This window comes from Pan paniscus, chromosome 4 (assembly GCF_029289425.2).
Source record: "Pan paniscus chromosome 4, NHGRI_mPanPan1-v2.0_pri, whole genome shotgun sequence".
Taxonomy (NCBI): Eukaryota; Metazoa; Chordata; class Mammalia; order Primates; family Hominidae; genus Pan; species Pan paniscus.
The window spans coordinates 55,266,176-55,293,120 of record NC_073253.2 but is presented as its reverse complement, the minus strand read 5'-3'; the positions used below and the strand labels follow the sequence as shown (position 1 = coordinate 55,293,120).

Below are 26,945 nucleotides of genomic sequence, written 5' to 3'. Positions count from 1 at the left end.
GCAAAACCGTACAGCTTATTTATTAAATGCTCATAAAATTGATGCCCTGCCCTAGAGCAAAACAATTATAAATCACTGGATCCACAGAGAGCTGTAATTCACATACTGGGATATGATTTCCTCAGGATATTGCCTACTGATGTCAGCAGCTTCTGGTCTAAGATGTGAGCTGTGTCCATGCCACCAGGTCACCTATAGTTATTTTTCTATTGATTCATTTACAGTTATACTGAACTGACCAGTTTTTCTGGCATTAAACACAGCTTAAATTCGGTGCAAATTAAGCATTTAATTACCCCATATTTATTTTTCAAGCCAGACTTAAGAAAAAAGTACAGCATTTTTCTAGTTGGATAGTACTTATTTTCAGTAGTAGGCATATTCTTCTTTTTCCTTGTGCTTTTACTTTCCTAACACTAATTTTGCTAGTCCTGAACATTGCCACTGTGGCAGCTAAACAGCGAGATAAGAGATAGCAAATGTGAGCATCACTTGATACAAATCACTTTGCTGAAGGTGCTGATGCATATGAAGGGAAGGAAAGCAAGGTCTCCATCTTGTTTTACTATCTCTGGAAGCAACTAAATCAATTTAAAAATGTTTACAAAGCATCGGGGCCAGGCGCAATGGCTCACGCATGTAATCCTAGCACATTGGGAAGCTGAGGCAGGCAGATCACGAGGTCAGGAGATTGAGACCATCCTGGCTAACACGGTGAAACCCCGTCTCTACTAAAAATACAAAAAGTTAGCTGGGCGTGGTGGCAGGCGCCTGTAGTCCCAGCTACTTGGGAGGCTGAGGCAGGAGAATTGCTTGAACCTGGGAGGCAGGGGTTGCAGTGAGCCGAGATCATACCACTGCACTCCAGCCCGGGCGACAAGGCAAGACTCCGTCTAAAAAAAAAAAAAAAAAAAAAACAGTTTACAAAGCATCGTGTGAGAAACAATAGAGAAACAACAGAAAAGTACAAAGGAGACATAAAATAAAAAAGAGTTGAAGTAGGTAAAGTATGAGACAGGGTTTTGGAGAAAAACAAAGAGGATAATTTTAGGGAGTTTAATGATTTTACAAAGGTGTGTGCAGGCTTAGGGAAGTAATAAGGGAAGATGCAGACTCCAGAGCTACCATCAGAGAGTCATTACCACCCCCTTGGACTGAAGGGAACAGAGAAAGAGCAGTTAGGAAAGACCTGTAGCTGTAGTAATAGGAGAAGGACATTACATTAGAGCCTTGGCCTTTTAGAACACAGCCACTGCCAATCAGTAGCTCATCATGGAAGAGGCCACAGATGCCTTGGACCTCTCATTCATCCCACCTTCTGATCTCTTGCCTGTGCTTCTCATGGGTTGAACCCATCTTGAGGTTAGTGGAACAGGGTGGCAACTGCTCTGTTTTAGCAGTTCACAAAACTTAGTCTCCAGTAGCACAGGGTAGGGTGAGATTTGGTAAGGAGTGGATCTGGAAGGCAAAGAAACATATCCAGAACAACAAAGAAGGGCTGGGATTCAGAGGGTGCCTTCCGCCTTGCCAGGCTGAGCGCACTCCCTTCTGCCTGAGCAAGGTTCCCACAGAACAACAGCCGACCCACACTGGCCTCTGACAAACATGTTTCCTCCAAAAGATAAGTCAATCTGTTTTTTATAAAGGGCTGGGCATGGTGGCTCATGCCTGTAATCCTGACACTTTGGGAGGTGGAGGCGAGAGGATTGCTTGAGTACCCAGAAGTTCAATACCAGCCTGGGCAACATAGTGAGACCTCACTTCTGAAAAAAAAAAAAAAGGTGAAATTTATTTAATTATTTATTTAATTTTTAAAAACACTTGAAAAGAATATTACTTGTTATAATTAAATTCTCATTCTTTTGGTAATCTGGCGGATGGTAGATTTTTTTAAACTTTTTTTGTTGGAGATGGCAATCCTCCATCAATTACCCATTTGTATTTATTTATTAACATTATTTTGGTTTTGGAAGCCCAAATATCTGGGATTCAGTGATGTGGAGGGTAGTATAGATGCCCCTGGGCTATGTATAGCTGGACAGTATAAAGGAAGCAGCTGGAGAGCCAGGCAGGGGCTGTATTTTAGTCAAACAACTCCTGGTGCAGCTTAAAGCACCAGACATTTATGAATGACTGCAGTGTGCTACGCAAAGTGCTAGGCCATGGAGGAGAGGGAGCCAAGAGTTTTTAAGCTTCCTATCTTCTAGTAACTTACTAAATAATGACATAGAAACAGGCGTGGAAATAAACAAAAGACCAGCCAAAGGAGAACAGGCTTAGCTATAGCAAAGGGATCAGCCACCGTCACTTGCATTTTGGCAGAGACTCAAAGGCAAGCAGAGGAGTGGGAAAGCTTTATAATGGAAATGTATGCCCTGGTTGCAGGCTGTTAGCATGGGGAAACTGTAGGCATGCTAACAAGAAGTGAGACATCCTATGTTATTGGCTAGTGGTGCATATTTTGCTTTCTTTGATTGATCCTAAATTGGAAGCAGGGACAAAAATTGGGGAAGCTGTCAGTTATTAATCAAGTCCTGGCCCTTTTGGGAAAATTATTACAAAAGTTTTTGCTAAGCCTCCAAGATTGTCACTAATTAGAGCAGTGTGGCTTCCCGCAAGTCTGACTTCTAACAGGCTGGCTTTCCTGGTGTTTATTGTAGATAAGGAGGTTGGTTTCCTGGGAAGGTTGCTGCAGGTTGTGGGTCAAAGTTCTGCTTTTACATGTGTTCTGGGTGTCGTCTATTTGTACATTCAGTCTCACAAATATACCTAACTCAGAACCAACTTTAATAAGAGCAGCAAGAGAGATAGCACAAGAAAAAGTAAAGGGTTTTGGGTGTCTGATAGCTTGGCTCTAGGCAAATTATTAAACTCTGTAATGCATTGGTTTTAATTTTCTATAAAATAAGGATAATAATATTTGCCTTGTAGGCAAAATATATTTGGCTTGTAGGGCTGTTTTAAGGAATTACCTAACATGTGTATTGTGCCTCTTTTGGTGTTCTCATATTTTTTGAACTCATTTCACCCTTAAAAATTATTGAGGTCATCAATGACCGTGTTTTTATGTGGGTTATATCTACTGATATTTAATGTATTATAAATTAAAATGAAGAAAATTAAAAATATTTATTTTCATTTTAAAATAACAATAAACCCATTGTATGTACATATAAAAAACATATTTTAATGAAAAATAACTGCATTTTGAAAGACAGTACAATTAGTGAGAAAAGTGGCATTTTAAAAAATCTCATTATATCTGGCTTAATCAAAGACAGCTGATTTTTCATATCTGTTTCCTTATTCAACCTGTTGCTGTATCACACATCATGTAACCTCTGGAAATTTCCACTGTACACTCATGGGAGAAAGACAATGAAAAAGGCAAATAAAAACTTGGTATTCTTGTGAGAGTAGTTTTCAATTCAGAGACCCTCTGAAAGACTTTAGGAACCTTCACACCACATTTTCAATACCACTGCTCTAGACCATAGAAGGCACTCATATAAATCATTAATAATATTAGCAGAAGACTACAGCAGTGTTGGCATATATCACAAGGGACACTTCTTTATAGAGGTCTGTCTTGATAAAGAGGCCTTGTTGTTGTCAATGATTGGAAAACTCCCATATGCTGGCAGATTAAAGACAGGAGATCTTCTGACAATAGGTGGCTTCCCTGGAAGCCAGGTCTGAGGCTCAGGATGAAGAGTGCAGGTCTTGCAAATGAAGACTAAACCAGAGAGAAGTTCTTATTTTTCAGCAGTATCTGAGTGAGCGAATGAGTAAATGAAAACACAAATACACACCCTTTATAGCAGTTATTTTCAACAATATGGCAACAGCAAGTGCAAAGGACTGGAAAATAGGTCCCGTGGCCCCACCTCACTGCTCAAATCTGGCTCACTGGAGCAACAGTCTTCCCAGTTCTGAGAAGAGAGGCAGGTGACAAATATGATGAATCCTCCTTCCTCCATCCTCCATTTGCTTTAGAAACTGGGCAACTGAGTGGAGAAGCCATTGGGTTTTCTGGCAAAATTCTGAAAAAGGGAGCATAGCTGGTGAAAACAAGCTCCTGGAATCTGAAATCCAAGTCTTTCAAAGTTTATCAGAAGCTAAATGTTCAATTACATGAAGTTATGCATGACTGATAGGCTAATGTCTCAAATATTTAATGGTATTTAAATTTTAAAATAGTAGTTTGTGAAGCAAAGGAATGAATGAGCTTTCAGCAACAAGTTGAATCATGGGTCATCTTCCCTGGACTCTTCAGATTAGAGTCCCTGTGTGAAGGCTGACTCAGACTCACAAGGCATATTATTGACACTTTACTGTAATTGAGAGAGAGAAATGGACTGATATAAATTATTTCATTTTAATTAAACAATGGATCTGTCCTCCTACTATAAGAAAGGAAAAAGATAATAGTTTTGTTTTTTGGGGTTTTTCCTCTCTTCAAATTTTGCAAAGCAATTAACCTTCAGGTTAAGACAAAACTCAGAATATTTTATCTCTACCACTTAATTTGTCACAAATTTACAGTCAATTGGAAATATAATAAAAGAGTGAGAATTGAAAGCATTTTTCTTACTTTGCTGTATGGCTAGCTTCTGCAAATGCTGTAGCAAGTTCTGTACATGTGGTTTTGAGAATGAAATTCTAAATTGAGTTTTATAACGACATAAAGGCTGAAAGCAGATATTAAAGGAGAGAGGCTTCTTACTCAGAGACTGGTGAAAATCCAGATCTGCTGAGACCTTTCAGCCTGGCCTTGATGGTGACACATGAAAGTGATTCTACAGTTGGGAGGCACTCAAGTTTGCAGATGGCCTGATCTCAGAATATGAGAGAGATTCACATATGAAAGCAACCAGACAAAGAAGGCTGTAGAAACTAGAAGCCTGGGTGAACAGTTTTTTATGCTGGGGTTTATCAGAACCATTGTCTCCCAGAGGAGTGTCTGGTCAGTAATTTTAACATAGGTACCATGGTCTCTACAGACCTCGAAGTGTGGTCCCAGAGTCAGTCCCTTGTCAGAATCACTTGGGGAATTTGTTATAACTGTAGATTTTGAACCCCATGTCAAGCCTACTGAATTCATATCTCTCTGTAAACAGAAGCAGGGAATATGGATTTCTAATAAACTTCCCAGGTGATAACTGCCATTCTGAGAAATAGTTCATCCTGTCATATTGTGTCTGTTCACGGAGGGCTGAAGGGAGGTCTACTTCAGTCTATAAACATTGATGATGGATCGGGGAAGGGGCAGACTAAGGTCTTTTTCTCAGACCTCCTTCTGTTTTCTGTAGCCAGATAACAGTCTTAGATTGGCCCAAATATGGCAGCAGGCTGTAGGCCTATTCTTCGAGTGGCTGTGGACAGAGGGTATATGTGCCTGGAGAATAGCATCAAAGCTTGAGAGCTTCTGACATACTGTATTTGACAATGGTTCTACTTGCTCTTTCATCCCCTTCTCTTCTTTCCCTACCAGCCTATTATCATCCCCTTCCCTCTCTCCATGACTGAATACAGTCCCACTTCTGTCTGATTGCTAACTTTGCTTTGGATTCTTTCTTTTTCCTCCTATTCACTACATTCTTAGCTATTGAAGTTTAGAAGCATTTTCTCTCCATTCACCTTCATCTCAGTTTTCTATTCTAGTCTCTGAACTGGACATGAAGCAAAATGGGAGGTTCTAATACTATCTCTGTCTCAACCAAAGAGATGTTTGTCTCCTTAAGCTTTTTGGCATTTCCCACAGTGATTTGCAAATTTCTTTTTATGTCATGGAGTCATGTCTTTAAAGGAAGGCATATGGAAAATTCCAATGACTAGAGGGAACTGACCTGTTTTCAGCAGGCTAGGAAGCATAGGGTTTCATTTCTTCAACTTCCCAACCCCTTACCTAGAGGAAGGCAGAGAGGGCTCATCCTGGAAAACCATTGCTCTACAACATCTTTTAGAATGAGGGCAGAAGAACATACAGACACATCTCTGGCAGACTCCATCCATGGGGTACGCCCCTTTAGAGATGGCAGATCTTATGGAAAGAGCCCATAAGGTCTCTTAAAACTAGACTATAGGAAGGAAAGTAGAGGGGGAGGCACAAACGTAAAGACATCTAGCCCACAGGGAATCTGCCGTAACTCTAACATAACTTGTGTATTTGTGTGATAAGGATTCATTAGTAAATAGTGCCAGGAAAAACATTTAATATGGACATTCTCTCCAGGTAGAGAAGAGAAAAAAATTGAGATGAGACCAACAGTTAAAACTTTCCATATCTGAATAAAAGTCATATTATTAAGAGATACATGAATAATCTATCGTTCAGATTTTGATTTTTCTTAACTGCCTCTTCCACTAAGTTATATGGGCTCCTATGGGTTATGGGCTGGACATTATTTAATTCAGGAGTCTCAGCATCTAGCATTATTGGCCCACAGGAGATCTCAGTACATATTGAATTAATGAATGGGTATAGTAATATCTAACAGAGTTATGATCATGCTCGTTTACCCTATACATATTTACTTGTTAAATTTGTTTGTTTGGGCCACGTGCGGTGGCTCACGCGTATAATCCCAGCACTTTGGGAGGCCGAGGTGGGCGGATCATGAGGTCCAGAGATTGAGACCATCCTGGTTAACACGGTGAAACCCCATCTCTACTAAAAAATACAAAAAAAAAAAAAAATTAGCCGGGCATGGTGGCTGATGCCTGTAGTCCCAGCTACTCGGGAGGCTGAGGCAGGAGAATGGCGTCAACCCAGGAGGCAGAGCTTGCAGTGAGCTGAGATTGCGCCACTGCACTCCAGCTTGGGCAACAGAGCAAGACTCCATCTCAAAAAAAAAAAAATTGTTTGTTTGTACTCCTAAATTTTATTTAGATATTTTTAGTTCTCACAATCATCACTGTTCTTCTTTCCCATTATTTCAGGAGTTCAGGTTGAGGGATATTTATTCACACCATTGAAAAGTTTAAAGAAATATTATACAGGGAAATAAGATCACTTGGGAGAACTCTGCCTTCCAGAAGCAAGTGTAGCATTCTGGTTAGGAGCACAGGCCCTGATGTCAAACTGTCTGGGTTCAAATGCTGAATCAGCTCCATTCTAGAGGCTTCCTAACTTCTCTCAATTCTAGTTTCTTTATCTGTGTAATGGGCATATTAGAATATCTCCCTTATAGTATGGTTATGAGGAATAATCAGGATAAAACATGAAACTCATTTAACACAGAACCTCATAAATGGTAAGACTCAAGAAATATTAGTTCTTGTTATTATTTGTGGCTTAGACCAAGAAAAATTCAACATCCAATCTCAGAAAGTTGTGTTTTGCCACTTTGAAACTTTCCCCTGTTAATATAAAACTACTAAATCAGAGTGCCCCACCATCACCACCTCAGGTCACACCTCCCTGACTCTCTCCTTGAGAAAAATAGAAAGTTGTGCAAGATGCCTCCCAAATATTATAAACTTCGGGCCCCACAGAACCTGGGTCTATGGCAGTTCCCAAGTCAGTGGGGGAGAAAAGCTGAAGCAGTGTAGTAACAATATATTGGAGGTTGCTGATCCTCTTTGCAGAAGAAGATGAAGACTTATTCAAGATGAAGACTTGTAATTGGACTAAAATAAACTGATAAAGATAGTGAGGAAAAGACAGAATGTGAGATAATATAAGCAAAAAAGCAGCACTTTTTGATACAAGTGCATTATTGAATTCAATTAAGTAAAGGTACCACAGTAAGGTGGATGTTTGATGTAAAAACACTCAAAGAGATGACAAGAATATTTTCTGTCCAGTGTTCAGTGAGTGAAGGGATAAGTCATCAGAGATATCACTTGTCCAGAGTCACAACACTGGAATACCCATCTAGATGTAAAAGTTATCAGCTCTCCTCTGTTTTTCTTGAAGACAAAGTGGGAAGAGATGTGCTAAAATGGCAAAGGAAAAGTTTAAGATCAAATGCATAAGGAAGACTGTCTTGTTTTGTCAAACATGGGAAGTTACATGGGGAGGTTGCTGTCCATTCTTAATGGGAACTTTCCAAAGGAATGCATTTTAATCTGGGTGCAACGGTGTAAAGAAAGAAAGCAGTGAATTGGTGACTTATAAAGGCTCCTGCCTCCAAAAAACCCCTTTTTAAATTAAAGGGTGTCATCTGGCACACAGAATAGTTCCCTGAGCTTACAGGAATGATTTCTATAGATATTTTTTAGCCAGACGGAGAATTGTCATCCTGGGAATCAAAATCAGACTAATTTTGTCCAGACCTAGAAACCTCCTGGGACTTGGCTAGTGCAGGTGCCTGTCAGGACCAGGGTTTGTACATCGTCAGATTCTTTCTTCCTCCTCTAGCCCCAGAGGCTGTGCTCTAGAGCATACTTTACCTCTAGAGTAGTTGTCCCCTGAGCATTTGTTTTCTTTCCTGACACAGGAAGGAAGATAAATACTGTTCTGTCACAGTTTGAGAAGGCAGTCCATGATCATGATATAGCTAATAAGGTGCTCAGGAGGGAAGAGTTCACTAGATGGTGGACAACGCATGGTGTTTGGTAATAGGAGATATATGCAAAATTTGTGTTAACAGGTTATTTAATCCTGGTTACTAATTTATACCTGCATTTGGGAAGTAGAGAAAAGAACACATTGAAAATCACTGAGTGTATTAAAAATAAAATGCTGTCAAATTAGGAAAGTTAAAGAACGGGCCAAAGAGAATATAGTATTACATTAATTACCTGTTTGACTCATTGTGCTCAAGCCTGCAAACTTGAGGCAGCTGAAATAATTACTGTATTTATTATTTTGGCTCCACCCCAGCTTGAAAACCAATCCTTCTTGGATGAAGAGAATATATAAAATCAAAACATACTTGTTCACCTGCTCAGTTTCAAAGAGATCTTCTGTCTGGTCTTCCTGGTATCCCAATTTCCTAGAAACTGGTTTCCTTGTTCTTCTATGCCAGCTCTCTAGTAGATGGGTTCCTGCCCAAATGTGCTTCCCTAGTATCCCAGTCCTTTTAGAAACTACATTCCTGATGTGAATGCTAATCTCTGTATTCAGCTTGGGTTCTGGTCAAGTATCCATCATAACTGGAACGTTGAATCCTGTCTTTTGACTCATGTCCTACTGTGGATGCCTCTTGATTAGCCATCACCTTGCTTTTGCATTTCTGCCCCTTTATTTACTTTTGCCTTATTTATCTGCCTGCACTTGTGTTCTTGAGTCTTCTAATTTGACTCCCTATATCCCAGTCCATCGTTTGGATTTTATATCCACCAAATGCTTTCTCCAGTCTATTTTCAATTATGTTAATATCATTTTGCCAGCCTCCTCTAATTAGAAAAGAACAAATAAAGAGGAACAAAATGTGCCTGACCAGGATGAAAAATAAATCACCCAGAAAGTGGTGAATCATAAGCCTTGGAATTGTCTCCTTTTCGTTCCCGAAGAACATTGTTGCAATGAGAAGGCAATAACAGACCACCAAAAAGATAGGAAGGGCATATAAGAATTTCAATCTCCTTATTTTTGTGATGTCAAGGCCTTTCATATGTGTCCTTAAAGTTCCTGCATTTGTAAAATTTTTGCATATTCAATACATCACATAAAAAATTTTGGAAAACCTGATGAGAAGCATATGAAAATTGGAAGCATGAATAGGAAAGAAACTTTTAATAATAGGTTAGTTATTTGTTGCTGTTGTTGTTAAATTCACAATTAGTGGAAAGTAACCATGGAAAGAATGGGCATGTTGAGAGAGCATTATCATCTTTTCTTTTTTAATTCAAAGAACTTTTTTTTTTTTTTTTTTTTACTATTCAGTTTGAATGGTTTAATACTCTCTTCCAATTCCCCATCCCTGATGTCACAAAAGTGTCATATTTGGAAAACCAAAAGGTTTAATAATCTTTTAATAAGACTTTCTGGCTTCCTGAACTCAAGAAAGAAAATCAAACAAAACAAGTGTTGAACATTCAAGCTGTATTCTGTAATTTTTTACCTGCTTTTCTTCTTCTTCCTTTGTTCTTCTGTCTTCCTCTTTCCCTTTGTCTCTCCTGCTATCACTCACTCTCTCTCTAAATGACTAGATATTCATTATCCGGATATATTCTGTTGCTGGAACAGTAAAAGATCTGTGATTTCTATCCCCGAAGACTCCAAATTTTTTCTGGGATTTTCCTATAAAAAGACTTAACTGAAGAAGAATAGACAGGATTTAGAGAAACTCTTTAAATTTTGGATATACTATAAGTTCCAAAATTAATATATTCCTTTAAAAGATAAAAATTTTTAAAAGGAAAGGTGGAAAGACAGAAAAAGTAGTTGGAGCTACCCACTCAAGGCTTAGTCATAATTAACTTTAATACTGAAGTAGATTTTTTGGAAAGATGATTAGCTTTCATTAGTGTTTTAAAAGTACATATGTTCACTGTAGAAAATGTGCAAATACAAAAAGTAGAAAGAAAAAGACATCACTGGAAATCTTACTACCCAAAGGTAACTATTTGGCATACAGCTTTCCGATTTTTCCCTATATATATGTTCCATATTTTAAAGAAAATATACATATGATATCACCAACTGTGTTTTCACATATATGTTATGAATCTTTTCTAAAATATTTAAATATACATTGAAATCCTGGTTATAAGTAGCAACACAGGAATAATTTATTTAAGCAATACCTTATTACTGGCTTTTCTTTTTTCCTGATTATTTTTGTCATTATAAATAATAATAATTTTCGATGGTATAAATACCTCTTTGGGTGGATAAGTCCCAGAAAATAGAATTTTGAGGTTCTTACAGTTATGTTGCCTAGTTGACATCCTAATTGCTGTGATTTTACACTTCCAACAAGAGGGCATGAGATGCCTATTTCTTTGAACCCTGAAATGCTTGTCATAATTATTCTTTTGATTGCCAGTTTTGAATTCATTATATTTTCCCTTTCATCTTTTGAGGTGTCTTTTCATTTGCATTTTTTTTTATGTTACTAACTTTTCTATTGTTCTGTGCATCTTTATTTTCATTGATTTGTGAGGCTTTTTCCTCTTATAAATAAGCTTGTTTTTCCTGAAAATAAGCTTTTCTAATTATTTGCATTTTGTTTATGGCATGTTTTGGTCATCCTTAATTTTTTTTATTCTCATGGAGTTATATTTATCAATTATTTTCTTAAAAATAAATGTATCCAAAAGACAAGCCATACTAATGTTAAAACCATTATAACATTTTCTAAAGTCCTTGTTATTTTATAATTATAACCCACTTTACAACTCACATAGATATATGTTAGGTGTGAGTATAATAGAAACCTCAGCAGACTAAGAACCTGTAGAAAAGCAACGTCAGAACAGAGAAACAAAGTTCAGAATTGAAAATAGCAGGAAACAGACATTATATGTCACCTCGGGCACTGAATGTATGCAAGCTGTATATATGGATCACTGTTAGAAGCTCTTGAAGCAGTTGACATCAACACTAGGAAATGATCTTTCTTTGTTCAGTAGATCAAAATATAGTAACAGGTGTGTAGCAGGTGCCTCTGAGTTCCCTACAAGGTTCCTTGGCCTGCTTCTGATGTTAGCCCCAACGGCAGCGTGGGCAGGTCTGTGCACAGTCAGCATCCCACCTCAAGCACACCATGCCTGCCTTACTGCATTTGCCAAGGCTTTTCTGATGGCACAGCTCCCTAGATCTACACTTGCAAGTATGGCCTGGAAGTGCAGTGCCTTGAAACACTGCCACTCTCACACTAACCCTCATCTGATAGAAGACCAGAGCCAGGAGATAAGTTATTGAGTCTTCCCTCTTTCGAATGGACAATTCTGGAAAGCTTTCTGTATGCTTTTCAGATAATAGCTGTATTGAAACACCCTTGCTCATTGAAATGAGTGAGCTAGGAAAGGAGAAAAAGACAATGTAAAGATACATTATCGATGACCTTGATATTTTTTTAAAGATACATTATGAAGGTATGCATGATATATCTTTACATTGTCTTTTTCTTCTTTCCTGTCTCACCCTCCCTGTCTTAGTCAGCTTGGGCTGCTATAGGAAAATACTATAAACAAGGTGCTCAAACAACAAAAATTATTTTCTCACAGTTCTGAAGGCTGGGAAGTCCAGGATACCTGTGCCAGCAGATTCAGTTTCTGGTGAAGGCTCTCTTCCTGGTTTGTAGACAGCTGCCTTCCTCTGTGTCCTCACATGGCAGAGAGAGGAGAGAGAGCCCTGATCTCTCTTCTTTTAAGGACAATAATCTCATCATGGGTACCACCTCCTCATGACTTCATCTAAGCCTGTTTACCTTCCACAGGCCTCGCCTCCAAATGTCATCACGCTGGGGATTAGGGCTTCAATATATGAATTTTGGGGGAACACAAACTTTCAGTCTCCTCAGTCTTGCTCCCTGTTGCTTCACTCCTTTTTCCCAGAATCACCTCCCAAATAAACCACCTGCTCACCACAAGTTCCCTCCTCAGGCTCCACTTTTAAAGGAACTCAAATTCAAATAGTGTCTTCTCTAAAACATATCTGTTAACTGTGCTTGGATGATATAAAATCATGTTTTTTCAAAGATCTATTTTATAATTGTAAAGATGTTACCCTTCCTTCCCCAGTGATGTTTCATTGTCATGAATTCCTAACATTTCCAGTCTCTTTCTTTATCCACAGATTCTGTCAATTAATCAATGATTTTTAAAATATACTAGGGAAGCTTACTACATAAAGGGAATCTACTGCACACAGGGGCATAATATAAAAGTGCAGTCATGCTGGGTATTCCCAGTGCCTTTTTAAAGTGTGGGCTTGATTTCTTTCCCAGCGTCTCTCCAACCAACAAAGACTAAAGAGAGAGAAAGGGGAGCAGCCTCTCCTGGTTCCTTTCCTGAAGTCAAGCTCATTCTGGCCTCTTGGAAAGGAGGAACTTCCAGCTGCTGGCAGCCAACGTGTCTGCCTGCTTTGGAGCTATTTTTCATGACCTATATCTGTGCCAGGAAAATGAATGTCAGGAATGTACATCAGAACTTGTAAAGTAGGATAGCCTTCCCCTCTGCCTTTCCCCCAAACCTTACGCGTTTAAAATAACTCAGAGTGTGGAATGAGGAAGGGAAGATTGAGGCTGACTATGCAATTATTCAGACTATATTATTTCTATTTGGATAAACATTGATCCCACAAATGCCAGGAAAGTTGGCAATCACCATTGTAGAGAGTGCTCCATTAAAATTTATGAGCCAACATACTGTGAGGACATAATTATTATTTATAATTACTTCCATGATGCTCAGTGCTGGTTTTGAGACTATGTTGCGTCCGGTGGTATATAAGATGCCACTGAAATATCTGACCCTAAAAATCCTCTCATAAGTGTGGCCAAAGGATACTGAAATGAAACAGTAGAATAGAAAATCAGATGTCTTTCAGAGACAGTGTTGTCAGAGAAGGTGTCTTCTGTAGGATGCTAATCACCCTTAACATCATTTTATAAAGAGGACAGCAATTCTGCTGTTAACTGGTACTCTAGTGCAATGTTGTAATTATACTAACTTTCCGATCATCTGACAACAGAGGCTTCCAAAAGACAGTTTTAGTTGAGTTACCTTTTTGGTATTTTGTACTCTTGTTTTAGGAATAAAGAAATACATATTTTTCTTAATCAGATCATTCCTTGGATTGTGATTTATCCCATCAAACCAACCATCCTGGAGCCATGTTCATAAATGAACTGCTTTAGCTGCTTTTGATCTCTCCTGCCGGCTGACTGTCATCACCTGTCAGCAACTTCATATAATAAGATCTGGTGTGCTCTGTCAGTTTGTATCAGAGCAAAGTTAATGTGTGAGTGCAAAAAGAGTTGACCCCTAAAAGAATGGAGGTGTGCTATGTGCTGGTGCAGGCTGTACTCAGTAGTCAATAGAATGCGTAGAGTCTCTGTAAATGTGGTATTTAAGGAACAGGCTGTTTTCACTGTGTATCGTTGTTTAGTTTTTCCAATCCTCCTGCTGTGGCCCACTTACGAAGGGGAAAACGAGAGAGTGCACAGAAGCCTGCCACCATGGTAGCTCCGCCAGTGTGCGTGGTAAGAAGTTATTTTCATATTGGTCAAAATGTTCTAAATAATTTTAACACCAGAAATAGCATGGAAATGGGGAACTAAATTATAAATGAAAAACCAGGAGAAATGCTAAGGATGGGACATTTCTTCTCCATTTCTGATTTTTTCTTTCCAACTGGCACCCGTGATGGGAGCACTCTGGCCTCTCTTCTACTCCTTAGTCAGCATTACCCAGAGTGGCACATCTGACTAGTGAGTTGGGAGAGAAAACAAAACAAGCAAACAAACCTTCTGCAGGAGTTTGCTGTCTGCTCTGTTCCTCAGGGCTGCAGGTTTCAGGAAGACCTGTCCCTTCAGCACCATCTAGGTGGACCAGTAACTTCTATGACTGGGGAGAAGTCTGTCTACCTCTAGGGTTTTCATACCTAAGCCGCTGTCTCCAATTTCAGCCTCATCTATTAACTGTTTTGTTCTTTTTCTCCACTTTTTTGTTTTAAAAGAGTTATTATTTATGTTTTTTTGTGTTGTAAAATTTCTGGAATATGTCTGACCAATATTGGCTTGTGGCAAGTGTAGTTGTTAAGGGCACAGGCTCCTTGGGCACATAACATAACTCCCTTGTGCCTCAGTTCTCCTCTAGAAAATAAGGACAATAGTAGTAACACCTGTGCATAGGGCTGGCTATTGTGGGTACACTGCACCTTGTCTAGCCTAACTTCCTTTCTATGAGCCATTTCTATTACCAAGCCATGCCATTTGCATGATGAGCTGCATTTGCTGTCAGCCTAATGTTGATTCTAAACATGGTGAACTGTTTTGAACCATTACTGAACCATAGAACTCTAGAACCAAGTGAGACTTAAGCAATCTTAGCTTTAGTTCTAGTTCAATGGAAGATAAAACTGAGGCACCCAGAACTGAAATAATTCATGGGAGGTTGTACACGGTAGCACCAAAGCTGGACATTCCATCTGACCAGACTCCAGATCTATTGATTTTTCTTCTACCTGAGCTTTCTTTCTCTCTTATAACTATTTCTGTCGACTACTCTCCTCACATTCACTCTGCCAATTTAATGCAGTTACTAAGTCTAGTCACCAACCACATTCTACCTACAAGGGATTCTATACCAGGCCTCAATAAAATTTTAAGCATTATAAAACAACAACAATAATAATAGATAGTGCTCCCTGAGATTCACAGTGTATTTTTCCTGTTAGAGAAAGCTGAGTTGTGACTTGCCTGAAGTAATCACGTAAGAAAAGCCTACTAGAAAAACAGTGCTATTGACTTGTGATGGATGGTTTTTCCTTTATAACCAAGGACATTTTTAAAGTCATATATGTATTTCTTGATTGCTCTTTTAACTCCACTTCTTCCTCCCTAGAGAACTCACTCTTCTGTTTGAAACATCGCGGGGAGTGCAAACTAAATACAGTATTGAAGTAAAATCCCTGCAAAGCTAATGAACTATTTTATGTAAAGTAAGGCAGGAAACCATTTCAGTAGTGGTGGTGTAATTAATTGGTTGTGGCCACACAGAGGCAAGATTTTAGAAATGGGCAATTTATAATAGGGATTTTAGAAGGTCACATGTGATGACTTAAAAGGTAGAAAATCATTACTTTCAATCATGCATCAACCTGGAAGCCAAATCAGACTCTTTAATATATGTTTTCAACTGAGAGCAGTTTGCCTAAATTTCAAAAAGGAAAATGTGATACATTTGCCAACAGTCTGCCTGTATAGCTCATTACCAATTACATATCATAAAGAATCTGATACCTGTCATGTTGTAACAGATTTCCCAAGTGTGGGGCATGTGGCTGAGCATACTAGCAGATAATTAGAATCATAACAGCTAAAAGAACATTGTCCTTTTAAGCTGAAAGAACATTGTCCTTTTAAAATCCTCAATCTTATTTCAATATGGAATAATCCTTTTTCAGTGAATTTAGGATAAATGACATAAGTATCAGTTGACCGGCTTATTTTTATGCATGTTCAGCTATTCTGATTCTGGTGACACCTGTGGCATTTATTTTTAGGACCCTAGTAAACTATAACTTTTTTTTCTTTCTATATAGCTTAGAATTATTCTTCTATTTAATTATGTATAGAAGTTGGAATCCATTAGCTGGGCATGGTGGTGGACACCTGTAATCCCAGCTGCTTGGGAGGCTCAGGCATGAGAATCATTTGAACCTGGGAGGTGAAGGTTCCAGTGAGCCGAGATTGCAATACTGCACTCCAACATGGGTGATAGAGTGAGAAACTCTGTCTCAAAAAAATTGGAATCCAGGTTAAATTGGTCACAATGTTACCAAGTCAGAAAGCTCACAATGCAGATTGCAAAATACTAATGAGGACATCACTGATTTTCATCTATATCAAGGTGTGTTTAAATTGCTAAAGCAATACTGTTTTAGTTTTAGTTTTTGTTTTTGAGATGGAGTCTCGCTCTGTTGCCCAGGCTGGAGTGCAGGGGTGTGATCTCAGCTCACTGCAACCTCCGCCTCCTGGGTTCAAGAGATTCTCCTGCCTCAGCCCCCGAGGAGCTGGGATTACAAGCACCTGCCATGATGCCTGACTAATTTTTGTACTTTTAGTAGAGTCAGAGTTTCACCAAGTGGGTCAGGGTGGTCTCGAACTCCTGACCTCAGGTGATCCACCTGCCTCAGCCTCCCAAAGTGCTGAATTACAGGCGTGAACCACTGCACCCAGCCGAGCAATACTGTTTTTATTTTCCACAAATACTGGCCCTCTATGACATAATATTTGTGGAATAAAAGAACAACAAAACATTCTATTAATTATTTTATGAGAAATTGAGTCAGATAGTAGCCTAAGATTAAGAATATGGATTCTACGAATTGGATTTCAATTCTAGCTCTACCACGTATTAGCTGGATGACTGTAATGGAGTTACTTCTCTGAGCTTCAGTTGTTTCTTCTAGGGGTAATGATAATGATATCAACTTTACAGAGTGCTGAGAGGATTTGATGGCATAATTTGTGTAAGATGCCTAGCCCCGTGCCTGCATGGTAGGTGGAAGATACAAATAACTCATAATTATGATATCTGAGACGTCAGGCACAGGGAGAAAAAGCCAGTCATTTTTAAGGAAACTCAGTTCCATTTTAGACTGTAAAGTTTGAGTCTCTGTGGAGTGGAGTTGTCAGTGGGTCTCAAGCCTGGCATAGAGGTCAAGATTAAAGATTAAGATTTTGGAGCTATAAATAGGTTAAATCGAGAATCAAGAAGAAATGTTCCCGTCCTATTTCTCCTAGTTCTTCATTTAAAGTTTAGCTCCTTATTTTCATGCTGTTTCTGGTATAAAAATTATTTAAAATATTTTGTCCAATATAAAAAGAAAGTGTTACCATGCACACTTGCAGAGCTACCATGATGGCAGGCTTCTCTGCACTCTATCTTTTTCCCATCCGTAAGTGGGCCACAGCAGGAGGACTGGAAAAGCTAAACAGGAGCACACAGTGAGAACAGCCTGTCCCTTAAGCACTGCATTTACAGAGAACAAGTGAAATTTTGATTTGGCTATTTCTTGGTTAATAACCAAACCAAGTAATTCAAGAATCAAGTAATATTAATGAGAAAGTGATTTATGATCCAACCAGCTATCATTTGGGAAACAGAATTTCCCAGAGAGTATTTGAGGTAGTGGAGACACTAGGAAAGGAAAGGAGATGTGATTCAGATGAAGCCTCCTGAATATGGCTACAAGGTAGTCAGTAGACATATTAGGATCATTCAGGGTCAAATGAGACTGAACACATTTCCCTCTGTAAGGTTTATTAGGCTGCAGTGCGTCAGAAAGTGCCAGGGGCTGATTATTAGCACCACAGTATATAAATTGAGAGATCACCAGATTCTAATTTTCTCTTGTACCTCTCCTAAATGAATGTGTAGAGCATGTATTTCCATGACCAATCATGTGTCTCACTTCTAATAGAAGGAAATATGCTTCAGATTTACAAAGATGCATGAAATACAACTAGCTGGAAATACAGAAGAAATGTAGCACCAATTACTCTTTGAGTAAGATAATTGTTGGAAGTTTTAAAAGTGATAAAAAGTAAGGGCACAATATTCATTCATCCACCTACCCACCTACCCACCGTCATGAACATCCACCCTTTGCCAGGCATCGTGTTCAAATAGGAAGAAGATAAAGATCTGCCTTTTAAAAATCAGACAAGTGAAAATATAAGACAGGGTCATTAGTGTAATTTGTGAAAGACTGGAAGTAACTAAGCAGTGGATATCATAGCATTTTCATGGAAGAGTGCAGGAATGCTTTCTGGAAAAACGGATAACTTCCCTGAGCCCTGAGGTCAAAAACGAATTAATTGAAGAGTGAAGGAGTGGTGTTGAGGGTCAGGAATTTCCAGGCAGAGGGAGCAGAATGAGGTGAAGTGGACCTGGGGCCCACAGATAACTGGGACCTGACTGGTCAGGTAGGGCCTGGAGGTGAGTAACTAAGGACAATCTTTCCCACTTTAGGAGAGGAGAGAGTGATTCCAGAAACAAATGTCATTCACCTTCAGTGTTGCCTATTAGGATTTGGACAGGGCCATAAGTGGGCTCTGGAGTGTGCGGGACATTCTACCCGCACTGAACCTCATTATTGACCCTTGGTTAAAAGTTTCACAAAAGGAGCGAAGTCGAATGATTTTCTCCTTTTGGGATATGCCTGATTTCTATTTTGGCTTCATTCTTTGAGCGATAGGAGGCCTCTGGAGCACCACCCATCCTCATCCCAGGGCTGAGTTAGGGGCCCCCTTTCTGTCCTCATAGCGTCTTCTCTCACTGCACCTAGCATAGTGTGTTGTAACTGACACAAACAGCTTCTATCTCAGTCTCTCGAGAAGCATAAAACAATGTATTTATTTAATACCTCTGCATCCTTAATGCTTGGCACAGTGCCTGACACACTAAGCATTGATAAAGGTTCATTGAAACAATTAGTCTACAAATACATGAGTTAGATATTCTGGTGAATTTTAAGAAAACCTATTATACATAAGGTTTTCTCGGTGGAAAAAAAAAGAAAACATTAACAGAGCAAGCTTCACACCAGTAACCCACCGAGCAAAGTACAATGTTCTCTCTAGGCACTTGACAGACTCCCAGGCCTGCTGTGGGGTTAGAGTGAGAAGGAAGAACAAACCTTTCACTGGTGTACACTAAGCTCCTTCAGATGGGTGGGGAGTGCTGTACGTGGAGGGCAGGGCACACAGTGAAAATAGAGGCATTGAAATCAATTTTGCGTGCTGCCCAGTTTTGCCTCCAGCTTTCTGTGATCACACTCTCTCACCACTTGTGGGGGCAGGGAAAGCCGGCCCCTTGCATCTCTAGTGTGGGTTTTAGTGCATTCATTAAATGGCAAGACCAGTGATCAGTCATGGCCGACATATTCAATTAGGAGTCGTGCAAATAATTCTCCTCAAGCTGCCCCTTGGCACCTTCTGCTGTATCGTTTTAAAGTGTACAGAATCAGCTAAGGAGAATAGTAATCACACTCTATATTGCTTATCCTGTGTTGCAGGCTGGAATTATTAGTTCTAGGTCCACCTATAAAGTATTCCAGATATAGAGGCACAGTATTGCTTGATCCAATATTCCTCTTAGAAACTGGACCTCAAATCAAATGTAGATCCTCTGTTTTGAAAAGCTACTGGATAAGGCACTTAAGCCAATTAAAAGTAAAGTCAGCTCTCAGGATGATAAAAATCCCAACATAACAGCTTTGTAGCTACAAAGATACTGTATTAGTCCGTTCCCACACTGCTATAAAGAACTTCCCGACACTGGGTAATTTTATTAAGGAAAAAGGTTTAATTGTCTCACAGTTCTGCCTGGCTGGGGAGCCCTCAGGAAACTTACAATTATGGTGGAAGGTGAAGGGGAGGCAAGTTTAGACCTTCTCACATGGGAGCAGGAGAGAGAAGAGTGAGAAAAGGAGGAACTTGCCAAACACTTATAAAACCATCAGATCTCGTGAGCACTCACTCATTATCATGAGAACAGCATGGGGGAAACCACCCCCATGATCCAACCACCTCCCTCCCACTGGGTCCCCTCTCGACACGTGGGGATTATGGGGATTACAATTCAAGATGAGATTTCAGTGGGGACACAGCCAAACCATATCAGATACTTTAGCTATTTTTTAATAAACTGAATAATCATTTTCTCACTCCAAAACTTTGAGATCTATACTTTGGCTGACAATCCGTGCCTTCAGGCAACCTCACAAGAATATCTGAGAACAGACAGTATTGCGTTGCATCCAGGGTAAGTAACCACCATAAAATTTTTTCAATGACACGTTGAAGTTAACAATAATCCTAACCCTTGGATGTAATCATGCACACAATCTCACGTGAACCTGAATTAACTAACCAGGTCTCCATAGTGAAAGGATCCACGTTCCTTTGATAATGAGTATGATGTAGCACTTTGACACTCTTGTTCTCTTTACAACAACTGTTTGGGGTTAAATCAATGTGGTTATCATGTTTTGAAGATGGAAAACGGCTGAATAAAAAAATGTGACATAGTATAGGGAATATAATATCATTTTTAGATTATAAAAACCACAGTTTTTATCTAAGTTTTGAAATGAAATAATTCCATGGGTATAAGCTGATGACTTTGCTTCCCTGGGCCACAGTTTCCTCACTGGAAAATGAGAGCTAAAACTAAAAAGTCATGAAAGTCCTTCTAAGAAATAAAGTCCACTGGTTCATGGAGAATTCTACATCCTAAAGTTAATTAACAGAAGACCCCAGGTTGGCCTCCCTAATTGCGTTTTAATTTACTTTTTCTCAGCACACTGCTTTTCTAGTAGTAATGATTTTGTTTATTTACCCATCCACCCATCCATGCATTCAACAAACACTTATTCGATGAGTCCCGTAGATTCTGTGCTGTGTGTGCAAAGATGAACAAGACTCCCTGCTTAGTGTCTTCTATTAGAGAGATCACAATCTAATATGTGATTGCTTGGGTTTTGAGTTTGTGAAATGAGCTTCTCAATATAAATGGACATCTCTCATAGTTTTCTGTAACGTAAAGGGAAATCATGCTTCAAAATGTAATGAAGTAGAAAATAAAAACAAAATATTCTCCTGTTTCTTGAAAAGATTTTACCACAAGATCTGGAAACTTGTTTCTTGAAAAGAACCTAAAGGTCTTTGTGGAATATTTCGTAGCCTCTAAGAGAGACAAGTCTGAACTTAGAATTTGCTCATCTTTATCAGTGTAAAATAGATGCCTTAAAATACTCAAGTATTTTATGCCATATTTTTATCAGAGCAAGCTATAAAAGATACAAAAGATCTTAAAAGATGCTATAAAACCTCCAAATCTAAGGAGGTTAATGCAATAAAATTTAATTCTGAGTCATGTAAAGTCCAATTCTGATTTTCTCCTGGGGGACAGTTCTCCTGAGCAGCCCCAGGGGGCTTCTGTCTTATGGCTTATGGCTATCTCAAGGCTTCATCATCCTGTAGCTTCAAGATTTCCCTGTTGTTGGGAAAATGATCTCACACCTAATGCTTAATCACCAAGGTTGTAAACTAAACATCAGTTTCCTTCACATTCCTTCGGCAAGAACTGGTCACATGGTCCCACCATGCTGAAAAGGAAGCCTAGAAATGTCCTGGCTAGACAGCCACTTCCCAGTAAACATCTTAGTTGGTTATGTTATGGTAAAGAGTTGCTGTCTCAAGTTCCCCAAGTGCTCTACCACCTGCTGGTCCACTGGGAGCTCCTGAACCTCCCTACGGTCTGGTGACCAAATGCCCAAAACTAAGTAGGATCTAAGACATTGTTTCAAAGTTCTGCCTGGAATCCCTTCTGATTAGTTGATGCCTATTCAGTACTGATTATTAAATATTTGACATATCACATCAGCAGCTAGTATCTTTGCAAGCTCCATTTTCCAAACTCACTGGCACTAACTTGCTTGCTGTGGTCACTGACCTCTAATTTCAGATCTCTTCCTTTGGACCTGATGATTGGTACCTTCCTGAAATGCTTCATCTTTCCTTGCCAGGATACAGACCTACTTCTCTCAAACCCTCACTTAAGGCGACCCATCTCCACCTTACTGTCTGCCCATTTCCCCTCCCAGGTCTCTTAACCACCCCAGAGGAGCCCCACATTCTCTTAACCACCCCAGAGGAGGCTCCAAGGCACCCAGAATCTTCATAATTTCCCTTTCTGGGTCTCTTACTGTCACGCTTCACCAAGCCCGACAAGCTCCTGTCTCTCTCTGCTTACGATTTCCCTCTCAGTCTTCCTCCCACAAAGAGAGATTTTCATCCCCACCTCATCGAAATCTGGGTGACCAATATTATGTTTCCAGGAAACTCTGAACTCTGTAGCCAAAGCAGTGAACACATCTCTGCTAATGTTTTAATGGTCTGCCCATCACAGACAGCACATTTGCCTGACATCTGGAGACTGCTGAAGATAAAGCCTTAGCTCAAAAAGCAGCACTCTCTGTTGTTTTTTCAGGCACTACAGCAGCATCAAACTGCACTTTTCCTCCCCTGTCTATGGTGACCTCTAATTTATTCTTTCTTCCTTGCCTTTCTGACTTTCTGCCTTTCTGTTTATAATTTACAATTTATATGGAAAGAATTTTCAACATCTGACCATTACAAACTGAAGGAAATTGCATAATATTGCTCTTGGACCTAGAATTAAGTGGGTTTACAAATCCCAACTCATGTAGCCAGGGACCTTTTAAATAAATAAACATTAAATACTGGCTTTGTACTAGTTCACATTTTCTTAAATATGATATGAGGGTTTCTAACTCTGGTCTCCATTCAAATTTAAGATGCAAGATATATGTTTGGGGCTAGTGATTTAGTAATATCAGGTAAGAGATCAGAGTCTATGAAGAAGGAGAGGAAATAAGAGAAATGAAGTGAGACACTAAAAAAGAGGGAAGGGAGAGAGAAGGCTGGCATACAGAAAAGAGTAGCAGTCAAGAAACTTGAAAAGAACAAAATGTAAAATTCTGGTTTTTGAATGATGAATGACAAATAATAATGAATGAATTTGCAAGTAATACAGTTTAACTGGTTGAATAAGGAGAACCCCTCAGAATTTCTGATACATGTGATAATTGGCATATGTGTGCTAAACATTATCAATAGAGCATGATGGAGTCCTTTCATACCTCAGTTTATCAGCTTTCATAATTATAGTTGTAAATTATACTAAGGAAACTACTCCTATATAAATACATATGGTCATATTTGCTAAGCCTCTTTTATCATCTCTAAAGGTGTATCTGCAGATGGTTTGAGTCCAGGCTTTTAACAGCCATGATTCCCCCTATGAATTACTGAGAATTGGCTAGGAAATTTCTGAGACTTATTTGGTAAATAACTTCCACAACATTCTTGTACATTCCGGTAAGAAAATATACAAGTCTAAAAGACCAGTCTCACGGGCAAAGAAAAAGGGAAAACTAGGAACTGAAATAGAAAACAGCTTTGAATGTTTTTATCAAGCAGAATCACTCATTATTCAGAGAAATCACTTTCTCTGAGCCAAGATTAAACTGGGCATTTGGATCCATAGGAGCTAGGTAATGTCTTTGCAACATTTGGAGCCTGTAATGTGTCACTGACATGAGAATATTGAACTTGGGCAAGTTAGACCCTGTTTAAAATCAGGTTGTTTCTATTCACTATGCAACCTGCAGGATCAGCAATAGAAGTAGCAACCCCAGTGCTTTCACATAAACATCACAGAGTCGTGAGGTAGAAATGCTGATCTGCACTAGCTGTGGCCACAGTACCATTGACCACTTGCTTAATCATGACTGACACTGAGTGTATTTTTCTAGCTTCCTATCTCTTTTTCATGTTTTCTGTCACCATTAAATGAGTCAATATTTGAAACTGTTAGTGGTTCTTTGGATCAGTTGTCTTTAAAGTGACAAGGATGGTGGAGGTGATGGTAATGGTAGAGGTGATGTTCACTCCAGGGGGTGCACGAGATAATACATTAGCATGAAATTTTAGAAAATCTATTTATACTATTAAAATCTATTTTTATGTATGTTCTTTTGTTTGCACATATTTCTGATATTAGTACAGTAGTAATATATAATTTATTATGTATGCATGTGTATGCAATCCAAATAAAACTAAGCATTATATGGACTTGATTTCAACTTCAATGAATTTATTTAATTATTCATTCATCCAACAAATATCGTTTAGCACCTATTTTGTTCCAAGCACTATGCTAGGCATTGAGAATATGATCGTAATCAAGATAAACCCAAGTGCTACATTCAGTAGTAGAGTCGGTATCCACTGTGGACTGGTTCCAGTACCACCCCCATCCCTATACCAAAATCGCCTGATGCTCAAGTCTCTTAGATAAAATGGTGTAGTGTTTACATATAACGTACGCACATCCTCTGCATACTTTAAATCATCTCTAGATTACTTATAATACCTAATACAATGTAAATGCTATGTAAATAATTATAATGTTGTATTGTTATTTGTATTCTATTTTATTGTTGTATTATTATCTTTTATTGGTTTCTTTGTCCTGAATATTTTCCATACTTGGTTGTTTGAATCCATGTTGGCAGAACTGATGGATCTGGAGGGCAGACTGTAATTCTAAGGGTGATAAGTGCTATGTAAGCTTATAATAGGGGCACTTGGCCTAGTCTGCGATTGGGAGCTGTCAAGGAAGGCTTCTGACTTATTATTCTTGTATAGTTTTCTTTTCAAGTTGGAAAATATTTTACAATATTCTCTAAGGAATTGTCCCATAAAGTATAGCATCTACAATCAATTTATATTCTCTAAGTATATGGAGCGTCTATATACTTAGAGAATATAAATTGATTGTAGATGCTATACTTAGAGAATATTAATGATCACCATTAATATAGTGTCTACAATCAATTTATATTCTCCAAGGAGGAGAAACTTATTTTTTTTCTTAAAACTTATTTTTTTTCTTAAAATGTATTGAGTTATATTTTTTCTTTTCTCCATTGTCTACTATAAAGATGAAATCATTATTGCATGAACTGTACAGTCAGAAGTATTATTATATCTAAGCTTAGAGCAGGTTGTCCAGAGGCTGCTATTATTCCACCAGGGTATAACAGGAGAGATGCAGTTAATTATTCATTGCAACTTGCAGTTTCAAACCTCTGGTACTGGTACATACACATATACACATCTAAATATTTAGATGTTTAGGGGTTTTTATCTTGATAAAGGAAAAAAAAAACAAGAGAAAAGATGAAATAAATGTGTTGATGACAGTTTGTTAATTCTGTGCCAGTACCTTGGCTTTAATAACTGTAGCTTTATAATAGTTTCAGTACTTGGAAGGATACTATTTCTCTCCATATTGTTTATTGCTAGAAATTTTCCTCTATTACTTTTCCAGATAAACTTTAGAAAAATTCGATAACTTCCAAAATAAAAATCTGTTGGGTTTTTTAAAAATCACATTGAATTTGCAACGCAATTTAGGGGAAAAAAAGCTATTTTTGTATTATTATACTTTAACTTCTAGGATACAAGTGCAGAATGTGCAGGTTTGTTACATAGGTATACATGTGCCATGGTGGTTTGCTGCACCCATCAACCTGTCATCTACTAATGTAGATGTTTCTCCTAATGCTATCCCTCCCCTTGCCCCCCACCCTCTGACAGGCCCCAGTGTGTGATGTTCCCCTCCCTGTGCCCATATGTTCTCATTGTTCAACTCCCACTTATGAGTGAGAACATGCAGTGTTTGGTTTTCTGTTCCTGTGTTAGTTCCATCTCACGCCAGTTAGAATGGTGATCATTAAAAAGTCAGGAAACAACAGATGCTGGAGAGGAAGTGGAAAAATAGGAATGCTTTTACACTGTTGGTGGGAGTGTAAATTAGATCAACCATTGTAGAAGACAGTGTGGCGATTCCTCAAGGATCTAGAACCAGAAATACCATTTGACCCAGCAATCCCATTACTGGGTGTATACCCAAAGGATTATAAATCATTCTACTATAAAAACACATGCACACATATGTTTATTGCAGCAGTATTCACAATAGCAAAGACTTGGAATCAACCCAAATGCCCATCAATTATAGACTGGATAAAGAAAGTGTGGCACATATACACCATGGAATACTATGGAGTCCTAAAAAAGAATGAGTTTGTGTCCTTTGCAGGAATATGGATGAAGCTGGAAACCATCATTCTCAGCAAAAAATCTCTATTTTCACAATATTGTGATGAGGTGTTGGTAAGACATTTATTTGGTGATGGCCACTGAAGCACATGAGAGATACAGGAACTAGTAACAAAGATCTGGACATCATTAGTCTTGAGCTGATAGTTGAAGTCATAGAAAGATACATTTTATCTCAACTTAAAAACAATTATCATCAAGTTTTGTGCATCCTAATTCCCACAATCTTCTATTCACATGTAATCTACTTATGGTGCCCATTATTCATATCATACCGCAGCCTTAAGAATATACAAAGTGTTTTACATTAAATAAACCCAGAACTGAATCCCAAAACTATAAAACTTTATATTTTCTGACTTTCTGACTAATTTAATGTTTTCTGCATTTTCTTTTTCTTCATCATCACCTTGCTGGCCTAATTTCTTCAGGTGGCACTTTTTGTTAGATGAGCTGGCTTAGTCTAAGCATTTGATTTTAAAGCTTAGAGCAATCTAAGGGCTTCTAAAGCATTCTTAGGTCCACTACTGGACTATAATATATCATGTAGGTAATGAAGTATTGCTTGGAGTGTGCAATGTACCCAAAGGAAATCATTTT

The 26,945-nt window shown here is 38.7% G+C and overlaps 1 protein-coding gene and 1 long non-coding RNA gene across 4 annotated transcripts in view; one reads left to right on the top strand and one right to left on the bottom strand.

Annotated features, from left to right (window-relative positions):
- Positions 1-26,945, top strand: part of RAB3C (RAB3C, member RAS oncogene family) — a 278,339-nt gene that overhangs the window by 46,263 nt on the left and 205,131 nt on the right. The gene's annotated exons all lie outside the window — the stretch shown is intronic.
- LOC117980291 (uncharacterized) lies at positions 3,161-12,227 on the bottom strand. Of its 2 annotated transcripts, none has more exons than XR_004671552.2 (3): positions 12,122-12,227; positions 10,014-10,208; positions 3,161-4,043 (listed from the first exon to the last, which is right to left on the bottom strand). It is a non-coding gene; the product is annotated as an uncharacterized LOC117980291 (long non-coding RNA). The 2 variants fall into 2 exon arrangements; XR_004671551.2 differs by having other exon boundaries at positions 12,151-12,227.